Source organism: Amblyraja radiata, chromosome 1, assembly GCF_010909765.2.
Source record: "Amblyraja radiata isolate CabotCenter1 chromosome 1, sAmbRad1.1.pri, whole genome shotgun sequence".
Taxonomy (NCBI): Eukaryota; Metazoa; Chordata; class Chondrichthyes; order Rajiformes; family Rajidae; genus Amblyraja; species Amblyraja radiata.
Window position 1 is genome coordinate 92,497,442 of NC_045956.1, and position 14,469 is coordinate 92,511,910.

A 14,469-nucleotide genomic window follows, 5' to 3' on the forward strand; every position below is an offset into this window, starting at 1 on the left:
AGGAGTCATTTTTTCTGTGATTTTCTTTCAGTAAGTTTCCAAATGAAACAGGAACTGAAGAAGGGTGTGTGTTGCATCAGTCCCCTTGCCCAGCCCAGTTAGTTTTCTGATTTTCACATTTCAAATGACAGATTCTTGTATTTTCTGTATTACTGGATTTGAAGCTATTCAAAAATGGGCACAACGTGCTGGAGTAACTCAGTGTGTGGCCTCACTCTGGGAAAGGTCAGTGTGGGAATGGGAAGGGAAGTTGACATGTTTGGTCACAGGGAGATCCCACAGACCTAGACGGACTGAGCGTAAGTGTTTAGTTTTCAATTTTCTCTTTTTTCTCTCCCTCTTCACCTGTATAGTGCAATTGTCTTTATTATTTCAATCACAGGAAGTCAGTCAAAAAACCAAGTGAGTTTTTGAGAAATAATACCAGTATATTGTAATATTTAAGTCACCAAGAGATGGCAAAACTCAATGGGTCAGGCATCATCTCTGGATGACATGGATGAGCGACATTTTGGGTCAGGACACTTCTATATGCCTGTGAAATAATATTGGAATATAGGCCTTTAGATTCAAGAGATGTGCTGCCTTTTAGTTTATTAATTCCTCCAGAACTATTTTATGTATAAATTCCATAAGTATCTCTCAATAGATCAAGGTGTGAAATCCATATTTGTCCATTACACGAATACATTACATTAAAAAAACCTAAAGGCCATTTCAACAATAGGGTATATGGATATATCTAAGTAGATGCCAATGAACATAGATTCCAAATCATTGTGGCCTCAGTTGACCTTTGGATATGATTTTGTTTGAACCACTCTTCCAGGGACTGTGAACAAATGTTTTAAAAGAACTGATTAGATTAAACTCACCATAGGATGCTAGAATCAAAATTGAGTGTCCATGACTCAACACCACAGGAAATCATTTTTACATTGTGTTACTTTATTTGCTGAAGCATAATTAATAGTGCCTCACTATTATTACAACAATTATTTTGACAACTTAATTTTTTGTTGGTTTCTTACTTTATAAATAATAATTTGTGCATATTTTTGTTTTACTTCCTTTAATTGAAATATTAACGGATATATCTTATTCATCCATTCTTCAAAGTAAAATGAAAAAAAATTATCAATCAAAGCAAACAATGGGTGCACGGGGAGATTTGAACCCAAAATCCAGGCGCACAGCATTCTGTATAAAGAGGGAAGCACAGATGGTTCTGAGGCGCAGCAGGGCTTAATCTAACATGCTGTGCTACAAAGTGATAGAACATAGGTTCACACCTGTTATCTCTGCAAACTCAGTTCCTGATCTGGCTGTGTGATCAGGGAGGTGCAGAGCAGTGACCAGCTGCTCTCCACAGAGACAGAGGGAATATCCAAGCCGCCCTGCGGTGTTTGAGTGCACCTTCTGGTGGACACCTACTGGGTGACATTGGCATAGTTGCATCTGCCTCTCTGCTGGAATGCGGTGTGTAATACAACATTGAAGAACACAAATATATTTGCAAATAGCTTCAAACAAATTGCAAAGCTGAGCCAATTTATTCGAGGAGTCTAAAAGGAGATCATTTGAATCTTGCAGTAGGTATATTTTTCCAAATGTTCATTCCTTCATCGCTGATAATTAGACAAATACCAGGTTAAGTCGTGAAAAGGCCGTCTTTCCAAATTACAGGAGTTAATAGATTTGCTCCGAAAATTAAATGCTGACTGCTATCTCCAACAGAACACTCTTAGTTCAGTAACAATTCTGTGTTTAATTCTAATCCAGGTTTCAATTTTTAAATCACTTTTAATTCAACTTGAAATAAGCTATTCATATTATAATGTTAAAGTTTTTAAATGGTCTTTGATCCATATTTCATAATATCACATGCAAGTGATTGTTATTTCTTGTTACCTTAAACAATGTAATGTAGCAATGTATCGATGTACATAAAACTATTGTAATCAACTTAACTCTAAGATAAAGTCACATTGGATCGTATTTTTTACATTCACCTCTAAAAGTACAAAATACACAGTGATCCAACTGTTAATTGCTTGATCCACCCTTCAAATAAATACTCTAAAAAATTGATTATTATTACAAAAGGTGTTAATCTGGACCTTCTATATTTGTTATTTGTTAAAGTGAATCACATTAAAAAACATGTGTATACTTTTTCAATGGTGACACTACACCTGCTGTAACGAAATTACTTTCAGTAAACTGAGTTTGTAAAATAAAGATGCTCATTTGATGTGTAAGCTTTATATGGCACAGTGGCAGCGCTGGTAGGGACCCGGATCCAGATCTCATCTGCTGTCTGTGTGGAGTTTGCACGTTCTTCCTGTAACTCAAGGTTTTCCTCCAGGTACAGTTTCATCCCACATCTCAAAGACATGAGGGTTTGTAAGTTAATTTGGCCTCTGTAAAATTGCCCTTAATATGTAGGGAATGGATGAGAATGTGGGATTACAGAATTTGTGTGAACAGGTGAACGATGGACTGTGTGGACTCTAGGATCCAAAGGGCCTGTTTTATGTTGTATCTTTCAATCAATGAATATCGGGTGGGCTTTAGCGAGAGGGACTAGCTTGGTCATCATGGACGAGATGGGCCAGTTTCCGTGCTGTTTAGCTCCACTACTCTATGGCTCTTATATCTAATGGCAAGTACCAGTGATGATCTGCTTTAACTAGCTTCATCATTTTATTTTTATAAGAAGCATATCAAATTCTTAAAGGATTGGACAGGCTAGATGCAGGAAAATTGTTCCATGATCAGCCATGATCATATTGAATGGCAGTGCTGGCTCGAAGGGCCGGATGGCCTACTCCTGTATCTATTTTTCTATGTTTCTATGTTCTATGTTTCTACTAATGGTGGATAATACCCCGTTGATTCGATTAAAATACAACTTTAGAGCTCATTTAGTGACTAAGGTTTAGAAATTTGTCAGATTTGAAAGAAATCTGTTTGAAGTGAAATCACTTGAAAGTAAACGATGGGGTATTTTTAAAGATGCTCTATCAAAACTATCAATGGGTGTAATCCTGAATATTGGATAAGTTGCACTTGACGGATGTTGATAACTATACTGGCACACGTCAAACATTTCTTTTTCAAACAGATTTCAGAGTGGAATCTGAATTAAAAAATCATTTTGAAGTCTTCTCGCTGGATGATATTCAAACGAAATATATTAGATTGAACAGATTTTCCAGGTGGTGTTGAAGAGGCAGCGTGGTTGCACAGCGGTAGAGTTGCTGCCTTACAGAGCCAGAGGATTCCACCCTCACTTCTTGTGCTGACTCGACTGAGTTTATACGTTCTCCCCGTGACCTGCATGGGTTTTCTCCGGTTGCTCCGAGTTTCTCCCGCACTCCAAGGACGTACAGGTTTGTAGGTTAATTGGTTTGGTAAAGATGTAAATTGTCCCTAGTGTTCAGAGATTGCTGGTCAGACAATAGGAAATAGACAATAGATGCAGGAGTGGGCCATTCAGCATTTCGAGCCAGCACCGCAATTCACTGTGATCATGATCATCCACAATCAGTACCCCGTTCCTGCCTTCCCCCATATCCCCTGACTGCTATTTTTAAGAGCTCTATCTAACTCTCTCTTGAAAGCATCCAGAGAATTGGCCTCCACTGCCTTCTGAGGTAGAGAATTCCACAGATTCACAACCCTCTGTGTGAAAAGGTTTTTCCTCATCTCCGTTCCAAATGGCTTACCCCTTATTCTTGAACTGTGGCCCCTGGGTCTGGACTCCCCCAATGTTGGGAACATGTTTCCTGCCTCTAACATACCCTAACTCTTAATAATCTTATATGTTTCAATAAGATAGCCTCTCATCCTTCTAAATTCCAGAGTAATCAAGCCCAGCCACTCCATTCTATCAACATATGACAGACAGGCCATCCCAGGAATTAACCTTGTGAACGTACGCTGCACTCCCTCAATAGCAAGAATGCCCTTCCTCAAATTTGGAGACCAAAACTGCACACAATACTCAGGTGTGGTCTCACTAGGGCCCTGTACAACTGCAGAAGGACCTCTTTGCTCCTATACTCAACTCCTCTTGTTAAGAAGGCCAACATGCCATTCGCTTTCTTCACTGCCTGCTGTACCTGCATCCTTACTTTCAGTGACTGATGAACAAGGACCCCCAGATCTCATTATACTCCCCCTTTTCCCAATGACACCATTCAGATAATAATCTGCCTTCCTGTTTTTGCTACCAATGTGGATAACCTCACATTTATCCACATTAAACTACATCTGCCATGCATCTGCCCACTCACCCAACCTGTCCAAGTCACCCTGCATCCTCATAGTATCCTCTTCATAATTCACACTGCCACCCAGCTTTGTGTCATCTGCAAATTTGCTAATGTTACTTTTAATCCCTTCATCCCTTCAGTGCAGACTCGGTGGGCCTGTTTCCGCACCGTGCCTCTAAACTGAACTGTATCCAGACAGTCACTTGGCCCATTGTCCAGTTGACTTTCAATGTGGGGGAGGAATACAACATTCAAATGCATATCCAGATTCTCATTATGCTTGGAAGGCAGCAGGCAGAGATCACTTTTCCCTGAGTTGTAAACAAAATTGAAAGAAAGTCGTCACAGACTACATTGTTGTAGCTGAGGAGCAGATGCATTGTGGCTCCCCTGATGACCCAGCAAGTTAGAAAGACCAACAAAACATTAGGTTTTCCCTTGCCTGTCCTGAGTAAGTCACAGCAGTCTTAATGTTGATAGAGACTCACGATTGCCTTCAGCATCCGTAGTTCAAAAACGTGATAATTAGCCACTGTTTTTCTTTATGATCATCTTCCAAATGATCTGATTGGAAATAATGATGTGTGAATATCAGAGGGGGATTAGTCTGCTCTTGGCTGTGGTGCATCCCAATTTGGTATAGCCTGCAACACTAATTGCTCCTTTCCTTTATGAATGTTATCTGCTGTGGGCCTGAAGAAATGCCCCAATGGTGACCTAATTTCATCAAGAAATTTGTAATATAAACAAACGTTCAGAGCAAAAAGATGCATTGAGTCGAAACCAGCAAACAAACTAGGGAGCCAAGCGAACTTTAGGGCTGAATTCCACTTACCAATTGCTCTGTGCAGTCTTATTGGTGATTGGGTGAACAGAAGAAGGAGATGACGGGGGGGGGGGGGGAGGGGGGGTGGGGACGAGGGGGCGGGGGGGGTGGGGGAGGGGTGGGGGGGGGGGGGAAGTAGCATACTGAAAATGTACAATTTTCGAGAGAACTCCTGCCTGTGGCTTTCTTACCCACTGTTATATTTCCAGCGTTCCCAGCCAATTGGGACAAAATGTATGATGATTAACTGCAAGCATCAATTTCAACTGCACTGTTTAAAGAACCATTGAATCATGAAATATGCTTTCTGGATTAGATCTATCTCCTTGGTGATCCACGGACTATCCTGATCGCACTTTGCTGGCTTTAACTTGCACTAAACGTTATTCCATTATCATGTATCTATACACTGTAAATGGATTGATTGTAATCATGTATTGTCTTTCTGCTGACTGGTAAGCACGCAACAAAAGCTTTTCACTGTACCTCGGTACACATGACAATAAACTAAACTGAAACACCGCAACACAAAGAAAGGAATCTTCATGAACAATGGCTGAATCTCACTTTGATGTCTCAATGTTGGCACTGCAAAGGTTTGAGGGAGATGGCTTTCTCAGCTGCCAGGAGGAAGAAGGCTTGCCAATGACACAATGAAGGCACAACAGAAGGTTAGCACACCCCTGATAAGTTGGTAATGCATTTTAGGATTCAGTGCTAAAAGCAGCTCAGTGACCTCATTCAATCAAGAAACCTGACCAAAGTAGCTAGTTTTCCCAATATCCTGCACTCTCTCTGCACCCATTCCGCTACATCTGTTTCCACTCTTCACTTCACCCTTTAGGTTTCTACACAAACTGACAAGAACATCTCCCTCGACTCCATCCAGGGAGCCCGACAGTCCTTTCAGGTGAGGCAGAGGTTCACTTGCACATTCTCCAACCTCATCTACTGTATCTTGTGTTCTTGGTGCGCCAAGATATATAGAATAGAATAGAATAGAATAGTTTCTTTATTGTCATTGTAACATGAACCATGTACAACGAAATTGTAAAATGTCAGCCAGTCAGTGCACCATTCAAACATTTCTAAAAGCTAACGATACATACAAGGTAAAATATTTAAAAAAGATAAACAACTAAAATAAATATCATAAAAATAGCACGCATAAACACCCAGCCCTACATCCTTCTGTCGATTTCACAGTCTCTTAGTATGTATCGCCCCTGCGTTCCTTGGCGGCTACATTTAGTGCCTTTATAGCAGTGGGGTAAAAACTGTTTTTTAGTCTGTTTGTCCTTGTCCTTGTAGATCTGTACCATCTGCCTGATGGTAACAGTTCAAACAGGGAGTGTCCGGGGTGGGAAATGTCCTTTATAATACTCTGGGATTTTTTGATGCAGCGGGAACTGTGTAAGTCCTCCAAGGTAAGGAGAGGGCAGCCGACAATCCTCTGGGCGTTGTCAATGGCCCTCTGGAGCGCTTTCCTCTGAGCCGCTGTGCAGCTGGTGTACCATACGCATACACAGTATATTAGGATGCTCTCAATGGAGCACCGATAAAAGGACAGCAGCAGTCTCTGAGTGATGTTATTCTTCCTGAGCACCCTCAGGAAGTGCAGTCTCTGCTGGACCTTTTTCAGCAGCGCAGAGGTGTTCACGCTCCACGTCAGGTCCTCCTCGATATGGATTCCCAGGAAGCGGAAATCCGCCACCCTCTCCACACAGTCCCCTCTGATAATTAATGGTACCATGTCCGTTTTATTCTTTCTGAAGTCTATTATTATTTCCTTTGTCTTTAAGGTGTTGAGGAGCAGGTTATTTTCTCCACACCACACTGTCAGCTGCTCCACCTCATCCCGGTAGGCGTACTCGTCCCCCCCGGAGATGAGTCCCACCACCGTAGTGTCATCCGCAAATTTGACAATGGTGTTGCTGTGGTGGGCGGGGGTGCAGCGAAACCAAGCGTAGACTTGCTGATCGCTTCACTGAACACTTACGCTCAGTCCGCCTTGGCGTAAGCGCAGATTCAGAAACCATTTTACTGAACACTTGTGCCTTGTCAAGCAAGCCTTGCTGAATATCTTGTTTGCTAACCATTTTAACTGCACTTTCCATTCCCATATCAGCCTTTCTGTCCTGGTCCTCCTCCTTTGCCAGAGTCGACCCGAAAAAAGGCACCTCATATTCCCTTTGGGGAGCTTACAACCCAATAGAATGAATATTAATTTTTCCAATTTCAAGCAATACCCTCCTACCACCTCTCTCTACCCTGCCCCCTCCCCCTCACCCCTAACCGCGCACCCATTTCTCCCACAATATCCCAACCACGCAACCACTAAATCAACCCATCTGCCAATTAAAACTCCCCTCATCTATATCCACATCACTTTCCAAGCTTTGTCCTGCCCCCTCTCTCTTCTCCAACTTTCTCCTCCCTGCTATAATCAGTCTGAAGAAGGATCCTTACTCAAAACTTTGCCTGTCTATTTTTTGCATAGATGTTACCTGACCCTTTGAGTTCCTCCAGCACTTTGTGGTTAGGTTAATTGGATACAAAATTAGCTTGAAGATGGAACACAATGGGTGGTGATAAAGGGTTGTTTTTCAGACTAGAGGCGTGTAGCAAGTGGAGTGCCATCGGAATCACAGCTAGGTCCACTGTTGTACTTAAAAAAGATCACCTTTAGAATTCTAAACGCCAATAAATAAAATGCTGGTTTGCTCAACCTCTCCCTCAATCTTAGACCCTCAAGACCTGACAACATCCTTGTAAATCTTTTCTGGACTTTTTCCAGCTTAATGACATCATTCCGATAGCAGGGTACAAAATCTGAACACAGTACTTCATATGTGGCCTCCCCTAAGTCTTGTACAACTGTAACATAATGTTTCAACTTCTACACTCAATATCCTGGTTGATGTCTGTCTGTCTGTCTGTCTGTCTGTCTGTCTGTCTGTCTGTCTGTCTGTCTGTCTGTCTGTCTGTCTGTCTGTCTGTCTGTCTCTCTCTATCTATCTATCTATCTATCTATCTATCTATCCCACTTCCGGTCTGCGTTATATTTAAATGTGCACAAAAACGGTATCGCTAGGATTTATTCGCCACCTTAAGAGCCTGTCCCACTTTCACAACCTAATTCATGACCTTTTTTACTCGTGGACATTTTTCATCAGGCTAGAAGAATGCCCCAACCTACTTGATGACACGAGTACCTACAACTAGCATCACAACCTACATACGACCTCCTACGTACCTCATGACGACCATGCTGCGAGTATGAGTCAATGGCAAACTCGACAGAGGTCGTGAATTTGGTCGTGAAAGTGGGACAGGCCCTTTACTCACCGTTTTCCTCTGCTCCAAGCACACCAAGCTTTGTTGCGATCGGTGGAATATTACAAAAGTTATGAAGGTTTAACAAATCATGAGATGAGCAGATTGGTCTTCTCGCCTGTCTGTCACCATGAAGGTAACTCCCCTTCCGGCACCTGCTGTCCGGCGGGGAGAATAAAGGGCCTGTCCCACTTTCATGACCTAATTCACAACCTCTGCCGAGTTTGCCCTTGACTTATACTCGCAGCATGGTCGTAGGAGGTCGTAGCAGGCCGTGATGCTAGTCGTAGGTACTCGTGGCATCAAGTAGGTCGTGGCATTTTTCTAGCATTTTTCTAGTGACTGAACTGTGAGTCCACAAGCCGTGAGTGACCGAACTCTGAATCCACAATCCATGGCTGTGTGAACTGTGAGTCCACAAGTCATGGCTGAGTGAACTGTGAGTCCACCAGCCGTGGCTGAGTGAACTGTGAGTCCACAAGCTGTGGCTGAATGAACTGTGAGTCCACAAGCTGTGTCTGACTGAACTCTGAGCCCACAAGTCATGGCTGACTGAAATGTGAGTCCACAAGCCGTGTTGACTGAACTGCTAGTCCACAAGGCATAGCTGACTGAACTGTGAGTTCACAAGCCGTGGCTGACTGAACTGTGAGTGCACAAGCCGTGACTGACTGCACTGTGAATCCAGAAGGCTCACCACCCCCATCCCCCTACCCATCGCACACAACCCCCTCCCACCCCTAGCGGCAGTCCACGGCAGCGTAGACTGCTTTCCCCCCCACTGGCCCTGGCCTGAAGCCATCCCCCTCCCCCAGCTACAGAATGCTCCCGCCGGCCCCCACCTGAAGCCTCCCCATCCCCAGCTGCAGGACGAGCCCAAGAATCCATTTGGTCCACAATGTCCATTCTAGCCCTCTGGTAACCAGTCCCTTCAGCCCTTACTAGCCCTCCAGAAAGCACCCCCCCTCACACGCCACCAGCCTGAAGCCATTCCCTTCCCTCAACTGCAGGACCTCAACCCTCCCCCACCAGCCCCCAACAGCCCCACCTGAAGCCGACCCCCTCTCCCAGCTGCAGAATGCAACAAGAGATACAACAAGAAAGAATGGACTGAATAAATCTCCCCTTTAACATTTAGATTGTTGTTATATTCGAAGAGTTATTCACATTTTAAGCTTTAGTAAATCCCTTTTCCACTTGCCGTGCCTGTCAGCTGCACCTGCGCAGTAATACCTGCGTGTTCTACATCACAATGGGAACCCAATGGGGGGAATGGCTGCGCCGCCGGTGAGCCGCTATGAGTGGATGGGGGGGGGGGGGGGGGGGGATGGAGTGAGTGTGTGGGGTGGGGGGGGGGGGAGGGCAAGAGGTGGAGTGGGAAGTGAGGGGAGGAGGGGGGATCAGGGGGGTCACAACAGGAACCCATCAGCCACGCTTGCGCAGTTGGGGGCTATGCGTGAGTGGTGGAATATTGGAATTGGTGGAGAAGTGGATTAACGTTGGGGTTCCAGCCCTCCCGTGTGCGAATGGGACTCAATGGGTCCCACTTAGTCCAGTTCACTATAAAGTTCCTGGCTTGGTTTGCCTTCCCAAAATGCAACACCTCACTCTTAGCTGCATTGAACTGCATCAGCCATTCTACAGCCCACTTACCCAGCTGCTTAAGATCCTGAAGTGATATTTGATAACCATCTTCACTGTCTACGATACCATCTACTTCACTGCCATCTGGAAAATTCAGATTCATGCCCTACACATTCTCATCTAAATCGTTGATATATACTACAAATAACAATGGATCCAGCACTGATCCCTGAGGCAGACTCTAGTCACAGGCCTCCAGTCCGATAAACAACATTCCACCACCACCATTTGCTTCTTTCCTTGAAGCCAATTCTGTATCCAGGCAGCTGCCTCTCCCTGGATCCCATGTGATCTAACCTTCCAGTGCAGGCTACAATGTGGATTCCTATCAAAGACCTTGCTGAATTCCATACAGACAGCCTCTATGGGGCCTTGCTCTCATCAATCTTCTCGGTTACCTTCAAAAGACTCAATCAAATTTGTGAGACACAATCTTCATGTTCAAAACCATGCTGACTATCCCTAGTCAGCGCCTGTCTATCTAAATGCATACATATCTTTTTACTCAGAATCCTCTCTAGTAACACCTACCACAGATGTTAGACTCACTGGTCTAGAGTTCCTAGACTTTTCCTTGCAGTCCTTCTTAAATAGAGGCACAATAATAGCAACCCTTCAGTTATCAGGCACCTCACCTGGGTCATACGGTCATAAGTGACAGGAGTAGAATTAGGCTATTCAGCCATCAAGTCTACTCCGCCATTCAATCATGGCTGATCTATCTCTCCCTCCTAACCCCCATTCTCCTGCCTTCTCCCCATAACCTCTGACACCTGTACTAATCAAGAATTGGGTCTATTGATAATTCATATATCTCAGTCAGGACCCCTACAAATTCTTCTTTAACTACCCAATGCATCCTTGAATACATCTGATCTGGTCTGGGAGATTAATGTACCTTCATACGGGTTAGGATGTCCAGCACCTCATTGGTGGTTCTTGTGTTGGCTACTGAGGTTCTCCAAACTAAGTTAGCAGAAGCAGCATACTGTTTAACGATTGAATTATACATTATTGTCACATGTGCCTAGGCAGAGTGAAATGCTTCATTATGCATACAACCCGGTAAAATCATATAACAGACCTCACCAAGCCAACACACAAGTGTTGCCGCATTTGGTGCCAACAGAATTACGAAAGTTCACCAAACTATCCTATCTCCTGTGACAGTTTAGAATTGGAAAGGTCAGATCACACCTAGTCATTCTTGTGCTAACTTTATAAATAAAGGGATTTTACTTGTAAAGTCAGCACTGATATTTTGGAAGTGACATCTCACCACAGATTCCGTGAATAACACATTACATACAGTCATATAAGAAAGCATCTGCAAGGTTGTATTAGTTATTGACAGATTTTCTTTTCAGCTCTTCAACGTCCTTCATTGCTGCTCTTTTCTTGCCTTGCACTGAGGAGTTCTGGCAACGCGGGGGAAATCCAGAGATATTGTGTTAAATATTAAATCTGCAGACAATTTAATTGCCCAGTTAACGTGTTGAAATCAGCAAAGTGGCCTCCTTTGGGGTTTCCTCACATACAGCTTGGTGCACGATATTGAAATGTAGAAATTCATATGTGAAGGACATCTCTCTGAGACATTGCCATTCAAAGCTTATTTAACCCCTCAGTATCTCAACATTAGTTAAACTTCATCCAAAATCTTCTCTTACATGAAGAAAACAGTGTATCCCAGAAAGATGAAAACAAAATATAAAAATAGCTTTATAAGATATCTTCAGATAATTGTTGGAGAGCAGCTTTGTCGAGGGAAGTGCCCTGTGAGAAAAATGCGAGTCTTTGGCTCGATAGTCTTCGGCGAGGAGACTACGTCAAAAGTTTGAGAGGGTGAGACGCAGTGAAGAAATGACAGGTAAGCTGATTCAGTTTGATGCTTGCAGGATGTGGGAGGTCAGGGACACTGCTGGTGCCTGTGGCTGCTACAACTGTGGAAAGAAAGTGTGTCCAGGTTCAACTCCTTAAGGACCATGTTAGGAAACTGGAGAGGCAACTGAATGGCCTCAAGATCATCCGAGATAATGAGAAATTCCTGGACAGGACCTACAGCGAAATCGTAAGATCAAAGTTAATGGAAGAGAGAAGGTGAGTGACGATGAGGAAGGGAAGGAAGTTTGGAGTACAGGAGATCCCGGGGATGTACCTCTTGAAAACAGGTTCACCCTCTTGGAAGCTGCTGGGACAGTAGACACTGCTATTATTAGTGGGGAACAGGTCTGCGAGTCTCCTAAATTTGAGGAAGGATATACTTGCTATTGAGGTAGTGCAGCATAGGTTCACGAGGTTAACCCCCGGAATGGCGGGACTGCCATATGAGCAAAGATTGGAAAGACTGGGCTTGTATTCACTGAAATTTAGGATGAGAGGGAATCTTGTAGAAACGTATAAAATTATAAAAGGTCTGGACAAGCTAGATGCAAGAAAAATGTTCCCAATGTTGGGGGAGTCCAGAACCAAGGGCAACAATCTAAGAATAAAGGGGAGGCCATTTAAAACTGAGATGAGAAAAAACTTTTTCACCCAGAGAGTTGTGAATTTGTGGAATTCTCTGCCACAGAAGGCAGTGGAGGCCAATTCACTCGATGAATTTAGAAGAGAGTTATAGGCCTGTCCCACTTACATGATTTACTCATGGGCCTGTCCCACTTACTTACTTGCCGGCACCCGTCATAGTCGCAGCAGGTCGCTGAAAATTTTCAACATGTTGAAAATCCAGCGGCGACCAGAACAAGGGCGACTACTCATGACTATACAAGCTTCACCCCGCGACATGTCGACAGGGTGTCGCCTGTATGGTCGTGAGTAGTCTCCTCAGTCGCCCAAAGAGTCGTAGCGTCTTTCTGGTCGCAGCTGAATTTTTAACATGCTGAACATTTTTGGCGACCTGCAACGACCTATGACAGGTGCCCGAAAAAGTCGCATAAGTGGGACAGGCCCATTAGATTGAGCTCTTGAGGCTAGCGGAATCAAGGGGTATGGGGAGAATGCAGGCACGGGTTACTGATTGTGGACAATCAGCCAATGTCACAATGAATCGCGGTGTTCCCTCAAAGGGCCAAATGGGCTCCTCCTGCACCTATTTTCTATGTCTATGTCTATGTCTAATTGACAAGTTCGATTTTCGTAATGCCTAAGTGAATCATCATACAATTAGGATATTTCAAATTGTGCAGATCACACCACTAATGAAAAGCACATAAATAATTAAATGATCCCATGTTATCCCACTTTTGCATCCACTCCCTACACCCAAGGGCAAATTTTTTACAGAGGAGAATATATGTAAAAACCTTCAAGTCTTTGAGATGTGGGAGCAAACCAGAGTATCCAAAGGAAAATCAGGTAGGTACTGGACCCCAAGAAAGGGACTTTGTAGAGTGCCTTCATGATGGATTCTTAGAACAGCTTGTATTGGAGCCTAACAGGGAGAAGGCAATTCTGTAATTAGTGTTATGCAATGAACCGGATTTGATAAAGGACCTCAAGGTTAATGAGCCATTAGGAGGCAGTGACCATAACATGGTCAGATTTAATCGACAATTGGAGAGGGAGAAGGGTAGATCAGAGGTGTCAGTGTTGCAGTTGAATAAAGGGGACTATGGGGTCATGAGGGAGGAGCTGGCCAAAGTTGACTGGAAAGATACATGAGCAGGGATGATAGTGGAACAAAAATGGCAGGTGTTTCTAGGAATATTACAGATGGTGGAGGATAAGTTTATTCCTAGGAGGAAGAAAGATTCCAAGAGGAGAAAGAGACGACCAAAGATGAGCAGGAAGCAAGAGGATTGGGTGATGTTTAAAGAACAAGAGAAGATAACCAAAAAGACAATACGGGAAGAAACGATGAGGTAAGAAGATAAGCTAGCCAAGAATATAAAGCAGGATAGTAAAGGTTCTTTAGGTATGTGAAGAGGAAAAAATTAGTTAAGACCAAAGTTGGACCATTGAAGACTGAAAAAGGTGAATTTATTATGAGGAACAAGGAAATGGCTGATGAGTTGAACAGATACTTTGGATCTGTCTTCACTAAGGAGGACACAAACAATCCTCCTGATATAGTAGTGGCCAGAGGATCTGGGGTGACGGAGGAACTGAAGGAAATCCACATTATGCAGGAAATGGTGTTGGGCAGACTGATGGGACTGAAAGCTATAAATCCCCAGGGCCTGATGGTCTGCATCCCAGGGTACTTAAGGAAGTGGCTCTAGAAATCGTGGATGCATTGGTGATAATTTTCCAATGTTCTATAGACTCAGTATCAGTTCCTGTGGATTGGAGGGTTGATTGATTAGTAGGACTGGGTGTTACAATCCCAAAGATTTCACTACAATTGACATTCATGGTTATGAACACTAGGTGAATTTGCTA